General features: G+C 42.6%; 1 long non-coding RNA gene across 1 annotated transcript in view; it reads left to right on the forward strand.

The window, feature by feature from the left end:
- The window catches only part of LOC125016934, a 105,795-nt gene that overhangs the window by 40,388 nt on the left and 43,211 nt on the right, over positions 1-22,196 (forward strand). The window contains exon 3 of the long non-coding RNA XR_007113793.1: positions 11,838-11,974. This is a non-coding gene — a long non-coding RNA (uncharacterized LOC125016934). The remainder of the gene's footprint in view (positions 1-11,837; positions 11,975-22,196) is intronic.

Genomic DNA, 22,196 nt, shown 5'->3' on the forward strand with positions numbered 1-22,196 from the left:
AGAGGCTTAAATCTGTAATTGCTGCAGCAGAAGTGGTTCCTGCTTTTATTGAGGTCAGAGGTCCAGCTTCGCTACAGCAAAGCGCCACGCCAGGTGGAGTGGGTGGAAGCTGGCACAATCCTGCCCTTCATTGCATTATGCTGCCCAACATTATTTCTGCATGGCTAATAAATAGTTGGGATTGAGCTCAGACTTTTTTTTTTTCTTTCTCGCTTTCGTGCTCGTGCTGCGACCACGAGTACAGTGTTGTTTATTCAAGCCTATGATTAAACACACCTGCCCAAACCGAGGTGCTGTAACTTTGCCCCAATTTCAAAAATGTATTATAGCAATGATGCGACGGAATTGGACTCCAGGGTAGATACAAGGTTGGAAAAAAAAAGGAAAAAAAAAAACATCTCTGCCGGCAGTTGAGCGGCGTTTGGTTTTATTTGTTGGAGTAATACTGTTCCAACTGTTTCAACTGTTGGTTGGTGGTTACTGCTTCCCCCTTTAAAATGGGCTACTGTATGCAAAGCTGTTCGGTCGCAGGAGTTAGATGCTTTGATAAACCGAGCTCAGTAAAACAGTGGGGCTGTGAAGTTTTACAGCCTCTCTGGGTTTTCGGGCCTGCTCGGTTCGAACAAAAAACAGTGAGTCCCTCTGTGTGTGTGTGTGTGCGGTTGCGAGAAAAAAAAAAAAAAGTGGACGGAGGGTGCGTGCCCTCGCCCTCCCAATGTTTTCTCTTTATGTTGCGCTGTGTTTGTCTTGGAATTCTGGGGGTGAAATTGGTCACAGGTGTGCAGCCCTTAAGAGACAGAGAGTGAGACATGAGAAATATGCCATAAAAGTTACAAGAAAAAAATAGAAAAGGCGGGCTTCAATGTAAATATTTAAATAACGGAGCCGCTGACGTGGGGAACTGGTCATGCATAGGTGGTTTTGCTGTTCTGTTTGTGTAATGCGAACATGAATCGCAGCATGTAAAGCCGCGGAGGTCGGCTTAAAGAGAAACGTGAAAGAGGGAAGAAGGGAGAGAAAGCGGAGAGGGGCAGCGGAGCCAGGACGGTATGAGAAGTTGCTGACACCACTCTTCAGCCGTAGAGCATATAGAGAGGCTCTATATGGTCTGTGGGTGGCCTGAAACACTTGGCGAGAGTGCATGAGTTTGAGCTTGTCCCGTGTGGAAAGCGAAACCCGCCAGTCCTCTCAAGTCTTACATCAACACCAGGATGTTTTTGATGTGCTCTATTTTAAGGTGGGAGCGTTGAGAGCGTCTCTATCTGAATGCCTCTGTCTCTCTCCTCTGTCTGTGTGTGCTTTGTGCATTCCTCTCAGTGCACTGTGTGAAAAAAAAAAAAAAAAAAGACAAAATAGGCCGGCGTTGCTAACTTTCCCTCCAGTTAATGATTCAGAAGAGGTTTTTGGCCGACTAAATTATCACCCTCTCAAAGGACCCATTTAGATCCTACATGTGACCTGCACATATCTGAACTAATATCCAACTCAGCCCAAGAAAAACTGACCTCATCATTACTCACGAACTAAAACTTATGTAATTTCTTTTTTGAATAAAATGCACACATTGGATACTAATTACATTTCTACAAATTATTCGTGAACAACACAAGCTAAGCAAAGCAACAATTTTGTTGCGTAAGTGACGACTTCACGAACGAGCCGCTTTCAAGGTGCTACTTTCTTCAACCCCCGTTTTCTGCTAGGGGCGGATTCAAATATGTGCTGGTTAACCATGCACGCCGTAAATCACTTAACCGGCGCATTAGATGGTTCGGCTTCTGAGACGTTCCGCACATGCACCTCTTTTGCCAGTCCTCCTATGAAAATCATGAGATGAAAAATCCCCCCTGGATGAAAGAGCCGAAAGTGAGCCGGCGTAATATGACAGCTAAATTGACGGCATCGGGCAGGCTAAGCTGACTGTTCTGAAGGTCTAATGAAAGGTTCCTTTGAGAGGCCATGTCAGCAGGTGAATGGGGGTGAAATATGTAGCCCCCCCACCCCCACCAGCCCACCTCCTTCTTTCCCTCCCTTCTCCACCCCACCTGTCTTCTGCTCTACCATCTCTTTCTACGTCTTTTCTGCTGCCTGAAAAGAACGCCTGTCTCTGCCTTGATAACCAGAGTTATTATCAGCTTCGATGGTGGTCTGAGGCCTGCGCATGTGCGACTGAAGGCCACAAACACTCATCAAAGCACAAGTTTATACATGAACAATGCTACTTCGAATGAACTTGTGCCTATCTATCTGTCTATCTATCTATCTATCTATCTATCTATCTATCTACAGCTACCAGCCACCTTTGATGGCCCTTCATGATTTACAGCAACATTAAAAAGCTGTTGCCAGCGTTTTTTTTTGTTTTTTTTACGCTCCCTCTTCCTTGCATGAGGAGACGCCTTGACTTATTAGTGCGACAGATTTGTTCTGCAGAGGACAGTTTAGCGAGACTGCAGTCGGACCGCGGCGCATGCACGCCGGTGATTAGATTTCAAATCTAACGTCGCAGCTTTCGCGGAAAGTTTCCAGAAAAGGAGTGAGTCTCTTTTGATTACGCAGCCACTAGGCACACAGTATCGGACAGAACAAAGAGGGAATCCAGTAAATTCACCAGGGCACGCAAAAGTGATAGCTAACGTGTTTATCCTGTGTTTGAAAACACCTCCGCAACGCACCAGTGGCTTAACTGACTTTGACAATTCTATTGGTTTTTGTAAAGGAAAAAAACAAAAAAAACCCAAAACAAAACAGAAAAACAGGGAATAAATTAAATCACATACTTGTTGAAGGACATGTTTTTACACGATCTCTCTTTTTCTATTTCCGTTCATAAGTGAATAGTTCTTCTTACTGTTCAAACCGCAGCTCAAGACAAAAATGGAATCTGACACCACCTTGCATCAGGCCCCTGGGCCAGTGTGAGAGACAATATGTTGTTCTAATATGCTAATTCCGCATTAAGGATTCAGTGAAAATGAGCGTGTGAGATGATCACACCATTAAAAGTTAGCATTAGCAATGTAGTATGTTAATCAGGCCAGATGGGACCATTCTGTTTGTGTAAATGAACTCTCTCTATTTCTTTGCGGGTAGACCTGGAAAGATAATCTTTGACAGGCCTTTGAAAATATTTTAGTTAGAAATACACTGCATTTGTGTGAGATATATTGGCTGAAACATATTTTTTGAAATATGCAACTTTAAGAAAGCCCCTTGGGTACCATCCTGCTATCGACCTGCAATGTGCAGTGCATTCCAAGAGTTTTAGAGGATTATGAGCTGTAATTAGTTTTTATCCGTTCCCCATATGTTGTTTACTTAATATTTTGGATGATTTCCTATAAGAAAAAACTAAAATACTGCACAAGGCAGTGGAGCAGAGCTTTTGAAGGGAAGTGAAGCCTTCTTCATTATGACATACACCTGCCCTGCAGCGCCTATAACTGGTTCAGAATACAGATGCCAGATTAGTGGTCGCCATGTCCACATCACCCCAGTTCTCGCATTTCTTCCCTGGCTCCCAATAAAATGTAGGGTCACAAGTTACATCTGTGATTTTTTTTAACTCCATAGCCCGCTCCCCCACTGCAATCGTCTTAAATTTGCCTTCTTTACATTCTTTGCTGTGCTGACCACGACCTTATAGAATCACCATCCTAATCTCATCAGGACCGTTTCCTCACCGGACTGTTTTAAGCTGCTCAGACTCAACGATATATACTGATACTGACTGACTGTGTTCATATGTTTTATTGCTTTACACCAGCATTTTTTATGTTTCCTTTGCACCTTGTTTCTCTGAAATTGCCTTTGTTTTCTGAGCATTTTATGATAAGTATGTTGTAACTGTATGTTTTTAAAGCGTTATATAAGTAAATAAATAAATGTAGGATTAAAGTACATTGGTGAAAATAATGTTAACGTTCCCTTTTGTATTACTCTTTATGATCCAGAAACGTACACTAATACCCATTAGTAGCTATGTCTTACTTAAGCTTGTATTGTGTGTCTTTATGTGTTTTTTCAGTTATCGGTCTCTGTCTCTCTCCAACAGTCCAGCTAGGTGGTGTATTCTGTTTTCCTTCCCCATATATGGAATGACTGTGCTGCACTCCAGTGTACTGATATACTGATATACAGTGTGATATCAATTTTTGTGGCGCTGCAGGATTACACTGAAATTGACTGGAATGTCTTCTGCCCATCAAACTGTGTAATTATGTTTAGTTATTATGCCGTATTTAAGTTTCCACACCAAGTTCTTAGTCATGCTGTTACTCTGAATGTGCTCTTCCAACTTTTAATTGATGGCACACATTCAGATTTCTCATTTACACAATACTGTAAGCTATTCAAGCTGAAATCTGGCAGCATTACACAATTTTACTGGTCGGTTCAGGCAACAACCGTGGCCAAAGGCATAAGATTACGCATCTGTCCATCGTCCAGCTATGTACCTGTGTTCCAAATGCAGTATTTCAAGAACTCCTAACTGGACTTTCTTCATATTTGGCACAGAAGGTGCAAGGATGAACTAATGCGATGTTGGCTGTCAAAGGCCCACCTCGACCTCTCGAAACACATCATGGTCTGTAACTCCACTGAAATTTTAGACATACAAATTTGGACTCAAAGATGCATGAACTAGAATCTGGAGTTCAAACGTTTTTTGCCCTTAACATGTCACCTGTCAGTTATGACAATAAACAAATGACAACATCCACTGTCGTGCTGCAGAAAGAAGACAAAACAACAACAACTTTGAAAGGTGTGAGTCTTAGCAGACACGGAATTAAACCACAACTTGACTGGTTGGCAGAGGCAAACAACCACAAGGAAATAATTACTGTCTCTTAACGGGGGTGATCATTTCTGATTTTGTTAGCCCACCACTTGTGGATAAGTGCAAGAAAAAACAGCTGTTGGTAGTATAAACGGTTGGCGAGGGCAAATTCCCCTCTGTTAAAATGCATTATTTCGTCCCCATAACACTGTCATTATCCTAACAACAGTGAACAAACTGTTTCACACATAACCTAATATCCCTCCTTCTGCCAAAATCACTGTTAGTTTTCCACCACTGTCCCCAGGCATGTTCTAGCTCTCTGGCTCCATAGTCCGGGGCATATTTGGAGATCCTCAACCCAGCAGCAAGCTTTGTCTTTGGGCTTAAGACCAGCTCTGCTCTTGGGAGGTCCAACAGCTCCACCAAACACCTTCTAGTCTTTTTGTGTGTGCGTCTGTGTATGTGAGAGTTTTATATTCAATCATGTTGTCCCAATCCCAGGACAATTAGAGATCTTCACAGAGCAGTTTACAGAAAGTGCAGAGAAGCTGAGTGTTGCTTCGGAAGTTGTAGCGGCCCCTTGAGTGACTGAACAGGCTTGGAACATTAGAAAGCTTGCACAGTGAAAAAACCTGAAAGGTTTTATTTTTGCTCGCAGTGGAGGAGGTCCGAGGCACAAGGATCGTAGAGTGTCACGCTGCGCTAATACGTCTTTAGCTGTCAGAATGATGCAGAGTATTTGTTGAGTAGGGACGCATCATGGTTGCGTGACCTCTGGCGGTCATGTGAGACGGCATCAATCGTCACAGCAAAGGCCCCAAAGTAATATACGTTTATAATGGGAACAAAGGAGGAGGTCAGGGCATGGTATTGAGTCACAATGCATGTGTAGTGGAGGAGGTTGGGGTTTAGGGATGGACCAACGAAACACTGGACTTTGACAAGAAAAATAGGTTGGGTAACCTGAACCTGAACTTTCCATGACCTCAGATCACATGTTCATACCCTCATCATTTCACCTTAAACAAACTATTTGCATGCGACTGTCACATCATAAAAAGCTTAGGCTTAACTGTGTTGTTTTTTGTTTTTTTGTTAATAGTATAGTCTCCTGCCAAAGCTATTCTGCATGGAGGTTATGGTTGAAGGACTTGAAAATCTCCACTGCAAACAACACACTAAACTGAATATACAAGGCAACTGTCACAGTAAATTCCCCACATTCTTCTGGTGTGAGAGAGTTTGGCCTTCATTTTTTGCTCTGAGTATCTGTCTAAAGAAAATAGCAAATTAAAGCCCTAAAACCAGCCGGCGTTGCTCAGCGTCCACTTACGAGATCTATTAAGCAGTCAATTTGGAGGTGTGAAATTACCATGTTGCACTCGTTCACCTTCCCTATGTACATATGACTCCTGCAACCAAACTAAACAGTGCTCTCTCTGTCTCCCTCCCTCTCGGCTATTATCTTGTCAGCATGAAGTCATTGTCTGAGCCAGTCCCAATGATGTCATTTCCTTCATAAACAAGTCCAACTTCCTCTTGAGAGTCCTTATCAGCTGAGTTTATCCTGTGAGTGTCCCAGTGGGAACTGGATGTGTGTCGGAGCGTTCTCCCCCCCCCCCCCCGAATACTTGTAGCCTCTCTTCTACAGCTGGATGAGCTGCAATAATGACAATATTCTCTCTACCAGACTTTGCTTAGCTCTACGGTGTTTTACAAAGCATAAGAATAGGCTTCTGGTGTACTGCATAACCTCAAAAGACTTGTTTGCCGAGACAAATGTTGACCTTAAATCCCCGCTGTGTATATGTAGACTCTGCTTTAATTCCCTGACTCACAGAATAGATTAACAGAGTGAAAGCATTTTTGGTGGAGCAGTGTTTGGTTTGTACAGCAATGTGGATCAACTGTGCAATTACAGCCTACACTGATGTCAATGCTCAGGCACTACATAATGACAAATTCAACAGTTTCACCCAGGTTGACAATTTAAAGAGCACTCGATTTTTTTTTTCTCTTTTCTTTTTTGCAGATTTATTCAAGCACAGGTTGCAGTTCTGTGACTCAGCAAGGTAAAGAGAACTTCTACTGTATGCAGTGTTGTTTTGGGAGGTTTTATGGAGCAAAGCGCAGCTGTAGCCTGCCTACAACAACATGGGCTGGGTTATTGTATTTAGCCAATGTAATCACAATCTAGAATGAGCTTTAAAGCTGCTGGTTGCTGCTGAGGGGAAAAAGAGCCCTGTTTGCTTTGCCAAATCCCCTCCTTGCTGGGTTTCTCATGGAAGGCTGATACGGGTTAGGAGTTTAGTACCGCTACACACCCATGTGTTTAACAGTTCTCCCTCCACCACATGTGTTATCAGCTGAGCCATGAATGTGGGAAAACCCCGCAGACAGAATGACATCATGCCCCGTGTAAAACTAGATATATTTTAACACACAAGGGCGTAACTGGGAGGAGAGTGCAGGAAATGGAGGGGGGGTGGGATTGTTGAAAACAACTTACACTAATGAAAACCAACAAAGACACACAGTGTGTTTTAGGTTTTCTTTGCACGGTGTGAAAAGGTGCTAAAGTGCATTGCAACGGTTTATGAAAAGCAAAAGACAGCGTGAGAGCAGAAGGGAGGGAGGATAAGTCCAAGCTCTGCAGATTTCCAGTAAAAACTTTACACCTCTGATCAGTAGTGCCCTTGACAGTTTGAAAGTAATGTTGACATTATGATCTGTGCTGATGTGTTAATAGCAAATTCTCAGCTTCAAATACTTGTTTTAAAGCCATTCCTCCAAATGCTCTTTGTCTCCGGAACGTGTTCAACAGCCAAAACTCCTCAGCATGTGCTATCAGTTTAGCCATAATGAGGGAAAGAAGCCCAGTGGCAGAATGACATAATTTATAGTTTAGAACTAACACACAGGGGTGGAACTGGAAAATAGCAGGGAATCTCTGGAAATAAGTGAGCATTAAGATAGATGGAAAACAATGGAAACAATGATGGTTGCAGCTTTTTTTAAATTTTTTTTTTTTTGGACAAGGGGGATGATGAGACGCCGTAATTCACTCACAGTAGAAACTTGAGCAAGCCGAAGTAATTGCTTTCGACAAGAACACAAACAGCCGGCACAGTGTCTCATCAGTGCTGAGTAGGAAACTGAATATGTGGAGTATACTGTCGCTCCAGCAGTGGAGTCTACAGCGTAGGCATTTCAAATAAAGAACACCCAGAACCAGCAATTAAACTTGTAGAAGTTTCTTTCAACGTATCAACTCAGCTGAAGTTCTTGCAGATTGTGTAGCTTAGGCTGGCATGCTTCCCAAAACGTAGTGTTAGATCTTGATGCTGTGTTCACAAAAAACCCCAAAAAAAACAAGTGGCTACTGGTCATTTTCAATGGAAGTCAATGATGATGAGTAATACTTGGCCGTTTTGCAACGATGTTGCTCATAGCGTTCACATAGCATCAGAATCGGTCTTACAAGATGATGCAACAGAGTAGATGGAGCTCCTTTCTTAATAGATGGAGCTATATAAAAATACAGTGTGTCAGAACAAAATGGATTTGACAGTGGGATATGATATTCTGGTGGACATCGTAAGACCAACGCATCATGTAATAATCCAACGTGAACATAACGTCCCTTCAAATGCAGTTAATATGTACATTAACGTGGATGCACCGTTGACCAACGTTTGATTTAAAAGGCTAAATCAGCTGAAGTCATATGAGCACTGGCTCTTTTCAGCAGCGCTGAGAGAGAAGCGGTTAGCTGCTCACGTTATTAAACTAAAAGGGGAAAAAACTTCAAGGAAGATTACATCACCACCACCATGACCACTGCACTGACCAGCACCATCATCTGCACCCCAACCATCATCATCATCATCATCATCATCATCCTCATCATCATCATCATCATCTCCCAGAGCTCAGTGCAGTAGCATAATGACTCTGGGATTTAAAACCCTGCTGGAAAGATGACATCATTCCTTTCCCTCTCCATAACTCTCCAGTGCACCACTGACAGAGCTGAAGAGCAGGGAAGTAGTTGTGTAAATGATGTGATGTGCTGGCATCTTTGCAGGAATTGTCAGCTGCTTTGCTGTCTACATCTCACAGAAAATGCCCCGTAGGAAAGTTGACATCATTCACACGCTGCAGAACAATAACTGCCACCCCTAATCCTCTGACATAAAATTGACATATGTGCAGAAAAGGGAACCATATGACAACGATGGGAATCGTTGGCCCTTCTGCGGGAATCATCAGCTGTTTGGCATTCTGGAAATGAATTGCGGGGATTTCATTTCAGCAGAGCAGCAGACTTGCTAGAGACACAGTCCATGAACTGTGACTCTAAGGGTTCAGGCCTTCTCCATGAGATGCCGTCACACATCTCTGTGCAACGCTCCAAGTGTATGTACACTGCAATGTCTGAGATCGCTTAACAGCCCTCGAGAGTGCGGGTGCAGTCTTACCCTCTGGCTAAATGACACAATTCATAGATGGAGAAATCTCAGTAAAAAAAAAACAAAACAAAAAAAAACGTGTAACTGAAAAAGAAAAAAATAGAAGGTTGTAACGAAACCGTAGAAGACTCAAGGTTACAAACATAAAACTTGGTAAAAAGGGTTTATCTTCCGCGAGTGCTTGAGGTTGTTAAACTGAAACCGTATGTGCTACAAGCAAAATTAATCCTACAGGGAACGGCGATGCCATCTGTCTCAGATGGATATGGATGGAACTCGTGGATTAGCACCCTGAAAGTGGCAGCATGGTGGGAAATCATGACCGCAGTGCTAGAAAGGTATGTGTTTGCTAGCTGTCAATGTTTTCCTGGGGGCTGGGGTGGTGGGGGGAGGGAGAGAGATTGTGCATGTGTTTCTGGCCGCAAATGCCAGAGACACAGTCATGCGTGGACGTACACACAACACTCTAGCAAAGTGGTGTGGTTTCACAGAGAGCTGGCAGCAAGGTGATATCATCTCGCTCAAATGTACTGCAGTTCTAGTAATATGCATCAGCTAATGTGTCAGTGTGGTGTGTGTGTGTGTGTGTGTTTGTGTGTGAGTGGGCGCACTTTCATATTTCCACCGCAGCAGCAACTGTCTGCCTCTGTCACAGTTATTGATTTTAAATGAAGTAATTTCAGAAAATACAAAGGGTGCCTCCAGAGTGACGTACAGTATACTGTACGTGTGTCCATTTAATTATTTGAATGCGTATACCCTGTGTATGTTGTGTGTAGGCGAGTCGTGCTTGCCAACCCACCAACCCGTCCTAACGTTATGACCACCTGCTTAATACTGCGTAGATCTCCTTTGTTCCTCCCAAACGGTTGTGACTCATCAGTAAGAGAATGGACGTGGGTCTTCTGAGCGTGTCCAGTGGTGTCTGGCAACATAAGTTGTTGGGGAGGCCTTTGGGGCCTATGGGGCCTGTGGGTTGAGGGGAGGGGCCTCCGTGGATCAGACTTGTTCCATTTCACCCCGCAGGGAATTTTTAGGCCAGGTCAACAACTTGTGCTATTTTTCATGTTCCTAAACCGTTTTTTGTGTGTGTGTCTGTGTCAGGCTGCATCCTGCATGTCATTACTATGGGGTGGGGGGTGCCTGGTCTGGTCTGGTCTGGTCTGGCCTAGGTGGGTGGTACATGTCTATGTAACATGCCAGGTCTGTTTCCCAGCTGAACTTTATATTGCCACAAGATGGTCAATGTTGTTTACTTCTCCTGTCAGTGGTTTTAATGTTGATCAGTGTAGTTACTCATGTTGCTCTCTCATCAATTGCTGTTACTCTGAAGGAAAAAAAAAAAAAAAAGCCAGCGGTGATTTCTAAAAGTCCATGTGTTTGGCATTTATCCTGTAACACAGTGAACATGCAGAGCCTCCAGCGCAATATGCTATCTAACTCCACAAATGTCTGACTGCATGTGTTATCTGATACATCTGCATTAGTGTTTCATTTTTTTTTTCTTTCTTCTTCTTTGGCTCAGGTTGTAGAATCGTTCAGCAGGGTTATCTATTCTCACGAGACACAGGAGAAGGATGAGTATCTCCTTTTAATGTCAGGACCACCGGAAGGCCCATAAAAGGGTCTGTGGGCTTTAACAGCCTGAATCACTGATACATAATGAATCATTCGCAGACGGAGCAGAGAGAACTATAGCAATGAGAGCAGAGTTTGGCGTCCACATACCAGTCGGAAACTGCATATGCTGAGCTTGGCTCGGTCCTCAAAGGGGTGATGACATCACTGTATGAATAATGAAAATTCGATGCCTCAAGTGCTCTGTATACGTTACACTCTCTTTAGATGTGTCCTTAGGAACAATACTTGGTCTGTGACTCAAGTGAGTCATGCTCACTTCTATACAGAAAAAGCCGGGCTTTGTTTGTAGATCAATTGAATAAGAGTGAATAAGTCTGCCAGCTGAATCGTTATGAAAACCATGTGGCTCATTTACTTACACGTGCATCAGCTCCAATGGCACGGTTTTACGGTAGGAGCTCGTAATCAGTCAAACGGTTGTGTATTTATTAACGTGAAAAGTTTAAGTTAAGTGACACATCTGGTGCTTTGAGCTCACGCTCTTACATAAGGATGTGATGGTGTACATTACAGATCTGAAGGATTTTTTCGTGGACGTTCATAACTTTTGACCATACTTTAGAGGTCTCGCGTGGGTTTGGACGTTCTGATGTTCAGATGGAGCTCGGAGAGTGTTGAATGGAAATCCAGGTGGAGTATGAGACCATGTTCCCCACGTAAACGGAGAAATGGTGTCGAAGTCCTCACCTGATCATTTTTGGAATGTTAAACTTGTCTTCCTTCCCGTGGAACATCAACCCTTGTTTATCTAGTTGCCATAAAAACACAATCAGCCACAAGTCAACACCGAACGACTCTAAACAAGCCGGATTATTGCTCTAATTAAGCTTTAATAAGCCCTTATTAAACGGCCGCAGGCCTCGTTAGGCGCTTCATTAAGCCATTTCATCCTTTTATTCCTTCATTAAGTCTCTTTTTGTTCTCTCTTTTCTTCTCAGGGAGTGTGGGAGTGGTGAGGTCTGGGAGATCACGACCTTAATTCTCTCCAAGACAGACAGTGTAATTAACAGTGGAGGAATCCTCACTAACTCCAGACCTCTGCAATGAGAATGTACAAGGGAATTGGATTGCCAAGGTAAGGCACTATGCTAATGTGTTTTTTTTATTACTGGCAATATACACTAATAACCTTTTAAGTTACACCAACTGTGTTTCCTGTATTTTATAAGGTAATTAGGTGATATTAAATGCATGAAAACGCGCAGCATTTTTTAAAAAATTTTTTTTTTATATATGTAATTCTGCAGTGTTTTAGAGATATAAATGTTAATGAACAACACCAGCATAATTAAGTGTGAACATATTTTTACTCTTTTTGTTCCCCCGCTAAACGGGAGCCAAGCATAAGTGTAAATGGCACTAGAAAAAAAAAAAAAGCAGGTTGCGTCTGTTGGTTCCCCTTTATGTGCACAGCTATGTGCCGCTTTCCTGCACTCTAAACTGACATTTCAGCTGCAACAGTTCTAAAAAGTTCAAAATGTTACCATCGCGCCACTTGCGTGTAGGTTGTTTACAGCTAGAAGCAGGAAACGTTGGCCTATTAATTTCATAAAACCGACCGAGTCTAAGCCTGACTGTGAAAGTGAAGAGTAGGAAACATTTACCACAGTTAGAGAGCCACCCGAAGTGGCTAACCAGCAAAACTTTCTAAATATACTGCAAACAATCTTACTGATTCTCCGGTTTAACATGCAAAGTTGAGCTAATGTTGAAAGAGGGAGACATTTTACTCCTTCGTTGGTTTATACTTTGTAATGTGTCACGCCGTGTGATTCTCGGGATATAATGTGGTATAAAATAACATCTAGTGAGGATGTGAAGCATGTGATTGTCATACTTTTTATTTTTTAACGAATACCCATGTATCGTATGTTTGGATTTATCAGTGTTGAACAAGGGGAATAAGTGAGACTAGAAACCAAAACCAATTTATACGTTTATGAATTTCAAACACGGTCTCTTTGAACAGCGCAACGGAAAAACGTTCACCCTGAAGCGCAAAAGTCAAAAGATTATGTTCAATAACACCTGCGTGATTTTAGTGTCTGCTCTGTGGGGGGATTTCTCGCTCTCTGTGGAATAGTCAGAGGATAACCTTGCACACACACAGCCCTTCATCCACTCTGTAAACAATGCCTCACTGTGTTTGCTGCTCACAATGTAGAAAGTTATACCCTTGGGAATCTTAAGGGACAGGTGTCTTCCACAATAGTACAATACAGTTTATTATTGCAAAAGATTCACTAGTTGTAAAGAGCTGCGCCTTGTGAAGGTGGGAAAGTGAGTGCATTTGCATTTCTGTACAGTCTTAGCTATGCTAGGCGACAGTCAGCTGTGAATGGAGGCAGCGATAAAATACCCGAACCAGTAAACAAAAGAAGCAAAATTAGCCTTATTTTTAGACCGACGGGCTGAGAGAAAGGGAGAAATAATGTGCATGCGCGTATGCACACGAGCATGTGTTTGTATGTTTATTAGCAGTCTGGATCCTGCTGAGGTGACAGATGTTCCTGGCAGAGGCAGGCCGAGAGACAGAGCGTCCAAATTAATCCACTGGTGTGTCTATGTGTGTGTGAAGGGGAGCGCGCGTCCCACTGGAAGTCAGAAAATGTGTCCTTCACCTGCCTCTGTCGTCTTCAGTGCAGTGCGTGTGTGTGTGTGTGCAGGCTGCCACGCTTCAGAGCGCACAACTGAAACTTCCACCTTCAGCCGCGAGGTGATTAGGTATCCTGAAGCTTTTGCAGATGTCCAAGCCCCAGGATCCACCATTTGCCTCCTTCAGTTGTAGTTTTTTTTTAAAAATTATTTCTTCCTGACTTTGTTGTTTTGGATTTCTATTAGCTGACGAAACTACAGTATACACTGATCAGCCGCAACATTATAACCACTGACAGTAAACCAGAAGTATCTGTGGGATGCACTTGAATGAGCTTGATCCACACAGGCCCCTCCCCTCCACCAATAGGACCCAAAGGCCCCAACTAACAACATCCTGTTGCCGGATGCCACAGGACACCCTCAGAAGACCCATGTCCATTCTCTGATGAGTCACAACTGTTTTGGAGGAACTACACGATATTAGGAAGGTGGTCATAATGTTAAGCCTGATCAGTGCATGTGCTCGATAATAGTTTTCTCTTCCTGATCCCGCTCTACTATGACAGTAGATCATTCAAGTGCTTGTAATTCACCGGACACATACATACATAGTTCCACCTGCTCGACATACAATTGTAAACAGAAACTTACACCGCAAACTGTTGATGCTGCCCGAAGATGCAGATAAACACGCACACACCCACACGTGCCCGTAAACAGTCAGGAACACAAATGAGCGTCCGTTTGAACGTTATGCAAAATCATAGCTGTTGCATTGGAGGACTCATGAGAAACACACGCACACGTTATCTGTCAAGTGATTAGTTACACAATTAGAAGCATAAGTTCCATTAAAAAGCAGAAGCATGGACTGTTTGTAACCGTGCGGAGGGAGAAATGAAACTTGTGAAACTCTAAAGCGGTGGGCATATATGAGGATGTATGTTTTACATTTTGATGCTCAGAAAAACAAAAACGACAGATGTGTTGATGCGTTATGTTGACGCTCTAATAAGTGAACCTTTTCAGGCGTTTTTTTTTTTTTTTTTTTGATTTGCCGCATGATGCTTGATCGTGCATACACAACTGCCACACACTTTTTGCTATAAGTGAATGAAGCCTGGACCTAAATGAAAAAATTAGGGAGAGAGACTATGGAGAGCAAATGTTAAACCCACAAGATCATGGCATGCAACTTTGTCTGCTGAGAAACCCAACCCTTGGCTGAGGAACTTAATTAGCTGTAATTGTAGCTGTAGACGACTCAATGAAAACAATCAAAGGCAAGCAATTACAAGACCTTGGTCACCAGCCCTGGAGGCAGAACTTCAGACCGTGAGACAAGCGCTTACAAATACGAAAATCGAACACACACATGCTTATATACAGGCAATCACCCACACACTTCCTGCCTGTTTCATGTAAGACAGTCTTTTCTTCCTTCTGTTTGGAGAGGAAGTGTGGGTCTAATGACTTTTCCTATGCGTCACAAACACTGCATGTGGGAGGCAAACAGCCGCACCGCACGTGCGCGCATGTGAGCGCTTTTATGCATAAATGTATGAGCTCGTGAGGGGCTTGACACATGCAGGTTTTGCATTTGTTAGAGGCTTCATGTGTATTTACGAGTTCGTGTTTTTGAGAAACTTGAGAAACAATGTTAGCGTTTTTTTGAAAAAAAGTTAAGCGAGCGCTCACGCCTTCGGTCCCACAGAGGAAACGTGCACACGTAGCCACTGCCGAGCGTTTTTTTTGTTGTTTTTTTCTTTTTTTCGTTCAACCCCTGCAAAATGAAAAGCCTCTCTGAGTGGAATTTAGTCTAACTCCTTGCGTTTGATGTGACCACGTGCACTTGTGAATACTGCAGGTGTGTAACAGTTTGTTTCTGCAAGTGCCTCTCGCTAGTTTCTTGTAAACACAGCCACCGCTGAGAGTTCACACACGTTGTAAAACTCACTTTTTTTTGTACTACTCACACTCTGTATATCAATCCTGATCAATATTTTATTTCTTGGGAGAATTAGTTTGAACCAGGTCGAAATTTCAGTTATAATCTGTTCTGGTAATATATCATATATTTATGACGGTTGCTGCCAATACTTCTCCTAGCTTTCGGTGTCCCACAGCATTATTTTAAATCTTTGAAATAGAATTCTACCCAGAAATCATCAACAAGCTGTCAAAGTCAACTTTTCAAAGTAAAACATTTAAAAGTTTGATGCAGACTTCTGGGGTTTGATAGGAAAATAACTTGACGGAAAAAAACAGTGTGTAAGAATATCCTGTATGTATCTGGCACTACATTACAAAGATTTGATTTAATTTGACTTATTTAAAATCTGTCTCACTTAAACGACCACTATTTCGTACTAATCCCCTAATTCAAACATAACATTGATGCAGGGTTAGTTTATTGAACTATTCATGCAGTCAAACCTTTGGAGGTTAAATATTCCAAGAATGCTAAACAATCAGCTCTCTGGCTCTAAACTACATCTCTAGAAGTCTGAATACTTCTTCATGTGTTGCCAGTTTGAAACACACTTATCTAATCCCACAGTGCTCGGCTCCCCAAGCTGCAGCTGCGGTGAGCTTTCACGGTTCATCTGGGGCCACAGAGAAGTATTTTGCTCAAAACAAGTACCTATTCAAAGACCAAGGTTGATTCTTAGCCACGAGCAAGTGACTATTGAAACATTATTTTAGGTGAAATGAAAAAAGAAAAACAGAATAAAAGAAACTGTGTTTTGATTGGATCCAAGGCCTCTGCTGAACTCTCCCTCCAAATTCATCATTCCCCTTCTTTACCTTTGCTCCCCGCTGCCAACTCCATCATTTTCTTCACCATGCCCTGCGCTTGTGAACACCCACTCGCCTGTTTCTTCCCCGTCTTTCTCCCTCTCTTTCATGCCTTACCTCATGTTTACCTCCCTCCCTCTCTCCTTGCCCTTCCATTCCACTCTGTCCTCCATCATTTCATTCCCGACTCCCAGCCTCCATCAGTAGCTGTAGCTCTCAGCGCTGACTGTTCCCTTCCATGTTTCATTTCTCCGTGTGTTTCTCTGTGATTGCTTTCCCACCCCCTTATACTTTATGGTATCTGTTGGGCCCTTTACAATAAACTTCAAATATGCTGTATGTAGTAAATTTTTGTTACCGAAGCCTTGCAACTTTTGGTAGTTAGAGTAGCATACATTAAGACTTTCCACCAAAAAAGAAACATCTATCAAATAAAAACTTAATAAGCCTGTAAACCACCATTATCAAGTCAAGTTAAGATCACTGATGATTTATTTAGCTGCCAGTGAGAAAAGAGTGGAGAATTATTCACCGTTAAAGCTATGGTTATTGTGGGAATATGTTTGTTTACCTTCTTAAGGTGGATTAGAAGATTAGTGGCCCTCTCCCATTTGTCTGCCACTTCTAAGGCTACAGTTAGCAGCTGGTTAGCTTAGCATAAGAAATAATATACATTAAACAAATGAGACAGGCTGATCAGCCACAACATTCAAACCGCCGTCAGCAGAAATAAATAACATTGACCATCTTGGGACAACAGCTGTTCTGCTGGGAAACTTTTGGACCATGTACCACCCACCTAGACCAGACCAGGCACCCCCACCATATAGCAATGACACTCCTTGATGACACCAGCAAATTCACCAGATCCCAAACTGATCAAGTATCCGTGGGATGATCCACAGAGGCCCCGCCCCTCAACCCATAGGACCTAACGGCCCGTACTAACACCATTCTGTTACCAGACACCACAGGGCACCCTCAGGCCCATGGCCATTCTCTGATGGGCCAGACGTGTTTTCTAGCCACAAGGGAGATCTACACAATATCAGGTCATAATGTTATGACTGATCGGTCAAAAATGTTGGAGTCTTAGATGTGAACCAGACTCACAGCTAAGCTTTGCTCGTCTCCCTCTGGCTGTAGCTTCACACAGACATGAGAGAGTGGTATTGATCCTCTCGACTGACTGTCAGCAAAGTCCAATGTTGAACATCTATTTTTCATGTCATCATGTCTCTTTCAGCCTAATTTCAACTTCTCAAGTGAAAATTGCCCTCAGTTTAGCATTTAACAGTGTTATGGTCTGCGCGGCGCATGATAACAGGCCTTCAGCAAACGGATAACATACTCCCTTATTGATTTAAAAAAAGAAAACACTGACTCAGTTTTGCCCTTTGGATTTTGTATTAATTTAGTTTATATTTGTTAATTTGTTTTTTACGCACATTAATAGTTCTTGAGTTCATCATTTCCACCAGGAACATATAAAATAAATGAGTTTCTTTCTCTCGTGCTCTCTTTAGCTCCTTAAATCCCCTCTTTCTTTCTCAGCTCCACGTCATGAGAGGTGAGACAACTCTGCAGCTGAGCTGGGTTCAGTTGAGGTCACAACACATAGTGTTTGCTGCCCTGGGGGATACACAGGCAGGCTACAAACCACAGTACCTCACTCAGTCGAAAGTCGATGTCTTGTTATTCCCTCCCTGTCTCTCTCTCCACCTCTCTCTCACACAGTGTCATTAAGGCAAATAACAATGATGAAAGAATTACCATCACTCATTTTACTATCGCTCCTTCTCACTTCCTCTCCATCTCATCTCCCATGCGCACGCTGACACGTAGATTTGAATGATTTATTTATGTCAGCCTCGGCAGCAATCACTGGGAATGAGAATCCGATACTGGTGCAGTTTGGTGTTTTAGCGGCGCCTCAATTCCAGCTAATTTTGATGAGTGCGTGTATGTGCGCGTGTGTGCGCGCGTGTCTGTGTGTGTACTTTAAACTCTCTTGACTTTTCCTGACAAGTTCGATCTGAGTAAACAAGGACCGAAGAGAAACAGGGGGAGAAAGTGGTGAAGCCGTGACACAGACAGAAACAAAAAACACTTACTCAGGCTAAACCCTGAAATCATGGGCAGGGAGTTGATATTTTCCCAGACTTACTTTACTTTTTTTTTTTTTTGTCTGATCCGACAATTGTAGCTTCCTCTGAGGGGCTAATAATACAACAGGGCCATTGTGCAACACGCCGTTTCCCCTCGCCTGATTTAGCAAGAGAGAAGGCGTTTGCATGCAATCTATCCACTCCCAGTGTAGTTAGGTGGAGTTTTTTACTGCCATCAGATTGGATTGTCACACCACATGGTAATAATGCACTATTATAGTCTGGCTCAGATGAACATGAATACACAGATAACAGTCCTGTAGCTGGTAATCGCTGCACAGTTCTCCATTCCATGTGCCTGTCTTGCTGTGGCGCTGTAGTTTCTTTTCAAATAATTTCCCGTTAGATGGAGTGGTGTAGTCGTGTGGAATGTGTGACTACACCAAAGCAGATAATGAATATATTCATACAGGGGCCAAAGCGAGGTGCACGTTTGACACTCTGCGAAATGAAAAGAGGCTTCTAACGGAGTGAGTGAATAGGTGTGACGAGAGGAGACGGAAGTTTGAGATTTAAAGAAAATAACAAAAGGAATGACACTCAGATACTTTTAGCTATTGTGTTATTTCCAAACACTGATTCATAATATAGATCATACGGCATGCATTGTGTTTGAAATGAAATGGGTTTTTGAGGTGGAGATTGATGCCTCCATCTTTCTTTTTTTCTCCGTGGTTCTTTTATGGCGTAGCTAAAGTAAGACAGAATTCACCCACCGTTCTTTACATCACTGTAGGCCTATATCATCCGCACCACAGACCGTAGCTTTATGTTGCCAGTGTGTGGGACTGTTTTTCACATCAGTTTCCTGACATAGTTTTAGTTTGTCTACTATCACATCACACTTTCTTTTGACCTAAAGCCCAAAGTGAACTGCTCTAAATGAAAGACATTCAGCAGTGTCTTACTGAAGGTCGTGACTCCGATACCTTGTTTCTACATCACACTGTGAGAGAGGGCTGTGAGAAAAGTCCATTAATCATTAATAACCTCACAACCAAAGATAGCCTTGGACAAAATTCGGACATGGTCAGAAATTCAGCATGAGCACATCATAATGTGACTGTTGCTGCAAACCATTTTAAATCACTCGGGATGTGGCGCTGATGAGCCGATCAATACAATGTCACAGTTTTGTTTGTTTGTGCATGTCGTATGCACTGTTGGAAAGAGACTAATTATGTTAGAACAGATAACAGAACACACACACACTCCTGGGGTCGTCATTCTCCTTTTCCTTCTCATCAGAATTTCTGAAACATCTGTCACAAGGTCTTGATTTTGCTTGGCTTCATTCTTTACCATCATAGCACAGATTGATGGCCTACGGTTCTATTATCAGCCTGCACAAAACCTTTAAGAATGCCAAAATATAGGTGTCTTTATCCTATATATGCTATCTAATTTGCAACTGTGAAAATGCAGGTTTGGTTACAATGTTTGATTATATCTGCGTCCAGTGTAAAAAGACTTGTTTCTGGAGCATAAACAACAAACTCCACTTTATTCAAGGTTGCTGGGAATCTCTTTCAAACCATTAGAAGAATTGGGACAGCTACAAGGGGAATTTCAGGGATATATAAAACCCAAATGTTATGACTGCATGTACACCGATCAGGCATAACATTACTACCACTGACAGGAGAAGTAAACAACATTGACCAGTTTATGAAATGTTCTGCTGGGAAACTTCTAGACCTGGCATTTTTGTGGATGTTTCTTAGACATGTACCACCCACCTAGACCAGACCAGGCGTCCCCACCCCATAGTAATGACACTCCTCGATGGCAGCAGCCATCCCCAGAAGGATGCGACCTAACACGAGCACCCACGCACGAAAACGGTTTAGGAACAACTAAAAGAAAAAACATTAAGAACAGCACGGTGCTGGTCACCGTGCTGGTCAAGGTGTTGACCTGGCCTCCAGATTCACTAAATCCCAAACTGATCAAGTATCTGTGGGATGCACTGGAACAAGCCTGATCCACATAATCAATGGCCGTGACCATGCAGTGTTTTCAGTGACACACTACTGTAGCTACTGTGTATATATTGTTTGTTGTGACACTAGTTAAGTTAACAATAGCACCTGGTTTGTCTCCATGTATTGCCATTGCATAAAAAATTAGGTCTTGTTAGGGTTGCTTCATACACCTGAGCCACTGCATTTGCATTTTTTAGATTAAAATGATCCATTAGGACAATATGTGTCTTATTTTTCCTGTGGGATGAGCCTGAGTTTTATTAGAAACTGTATTGTGGGCAGGTGCGGCATTGAAAGCAGTCCCGCACAGACGCGAGATGAAATTACTGGATAAGATGGATGTCTTTTGTAGTGTACTTGACACGGCCTATTAACAAATATAAATGGTCTTGCAAATGTAATATTAACCCGAGCGATGCTTCAGTGTTGGTCTCACACTAACGCTACACCTATAAACCCGAAAACGTGGGCCTTCGTCCATTATATGTTTTGTTGAATTCTTAAACACAGAAAGCTTCACTTAATAGTAATCTTTCCCGAACACGCGCATGATCAATGGTTGGCTGGCAGACAAGACGATAATATGAAGTCAAAAGGAGAGCATTACTCTTACATGCGTTGTGCGTAAAAGATATTATATGACCCAGACAGCGCGACATTAGTAAGACAGATCACTGTGTATCCCAACTCACCCTTGATCCCCACAGGCAAAGCACACTCAGTCTGTCTGGCCAGGTTGACCAGTTTGTCTGTGTGTTTGTGTATGCATGTGTGTTTGTGTCCGCATGCATCCGTATCTGTTCATCTGGCTCATGGCCTACCTTGCTGTTTGTCGTCCATGTTTGGCTGACCATGCATCTTTCGCCTTATCGCTAAGTCTATCAGTTTGCGTGTGTATGTGTGTGTCCATGGGTGAAATGACCACTGGGTTTCCTGCTGTGTTGACCACATGCTCGGCTCGATTCCCTCTCCCTCCAGTCCTCAGTTTTACCCCACTTGGCTGCTCTACCTTGACACCCATGTTGTTCTGTCTGGCCTGGCTACTCTTTTTGTAGTGAATGGTCGTGCTATTCAGTCTTTTCTATGCATGGGTGTTGGGGGCCCCATGCGGGGTCCCCGCAGGCGAAAGCGGCGCTCCCTATAAAGAAATGCTAATCGGAAAACACAATAAATTTAGACAGAATTTAGATACTACAGCACTGAACCACCCCTCACTTTCTAAACTTTTTCTAAAAAAAAATGATTTTCTGCTGACATCGTCGGAAGCTAAATACGTCCTGTTTGGCAGATGTGTCAGCAGATAAAGATCTGAGAAGCACAGCATGACCAGGGATATCACTGGGCAGATAATGCCATAAGCACCACCTGCGCTGACTCACACAATACTAAATGAAAAAAGATAGTAAACAATGTCACAATGCTGCACGCTGAAAATACCCTAAAGTGTATATGTGTATGGTTTAGAGTTACAGTGTGAAATTAGGATACCATAGCTGAAGGCTAGAGATCGAGGTGGGGAAAACAACTAAGGACAAGTGCCAGTGGCCTATTAAGATCATTTTATCACCATGCTTTAAAGCAGGGGTCTTCAATCTTTTTCTAATGGAGAGATTAATAATATACATTATTATTTTGCATTTTGCATTTAGTATTAAGCTATCCCTTATCGCTTTACTAAAATATGTTGGATTCATGTTATGGGTATTTAAAGAATTTTAAATTTGTGAGGGGAACTTAAAAAAAAAAA

The sequence above is a fragment of the Mugil cephalus genome, chromosome 11 (genome assembly GCF_022458985.1).
Source record: "Mugil cephalus isolate CIBA_MC_2020 chromosome 11, CIBA_Mcephalus_1.1, whole genome shotgun sequence".
Classification (NCBI taxonomy): Eukaryota; Metazoa; Chordata; class Actinopteri; order Mugiliformes; family Mugilidae; genus Mugil; species Mugil cephalus.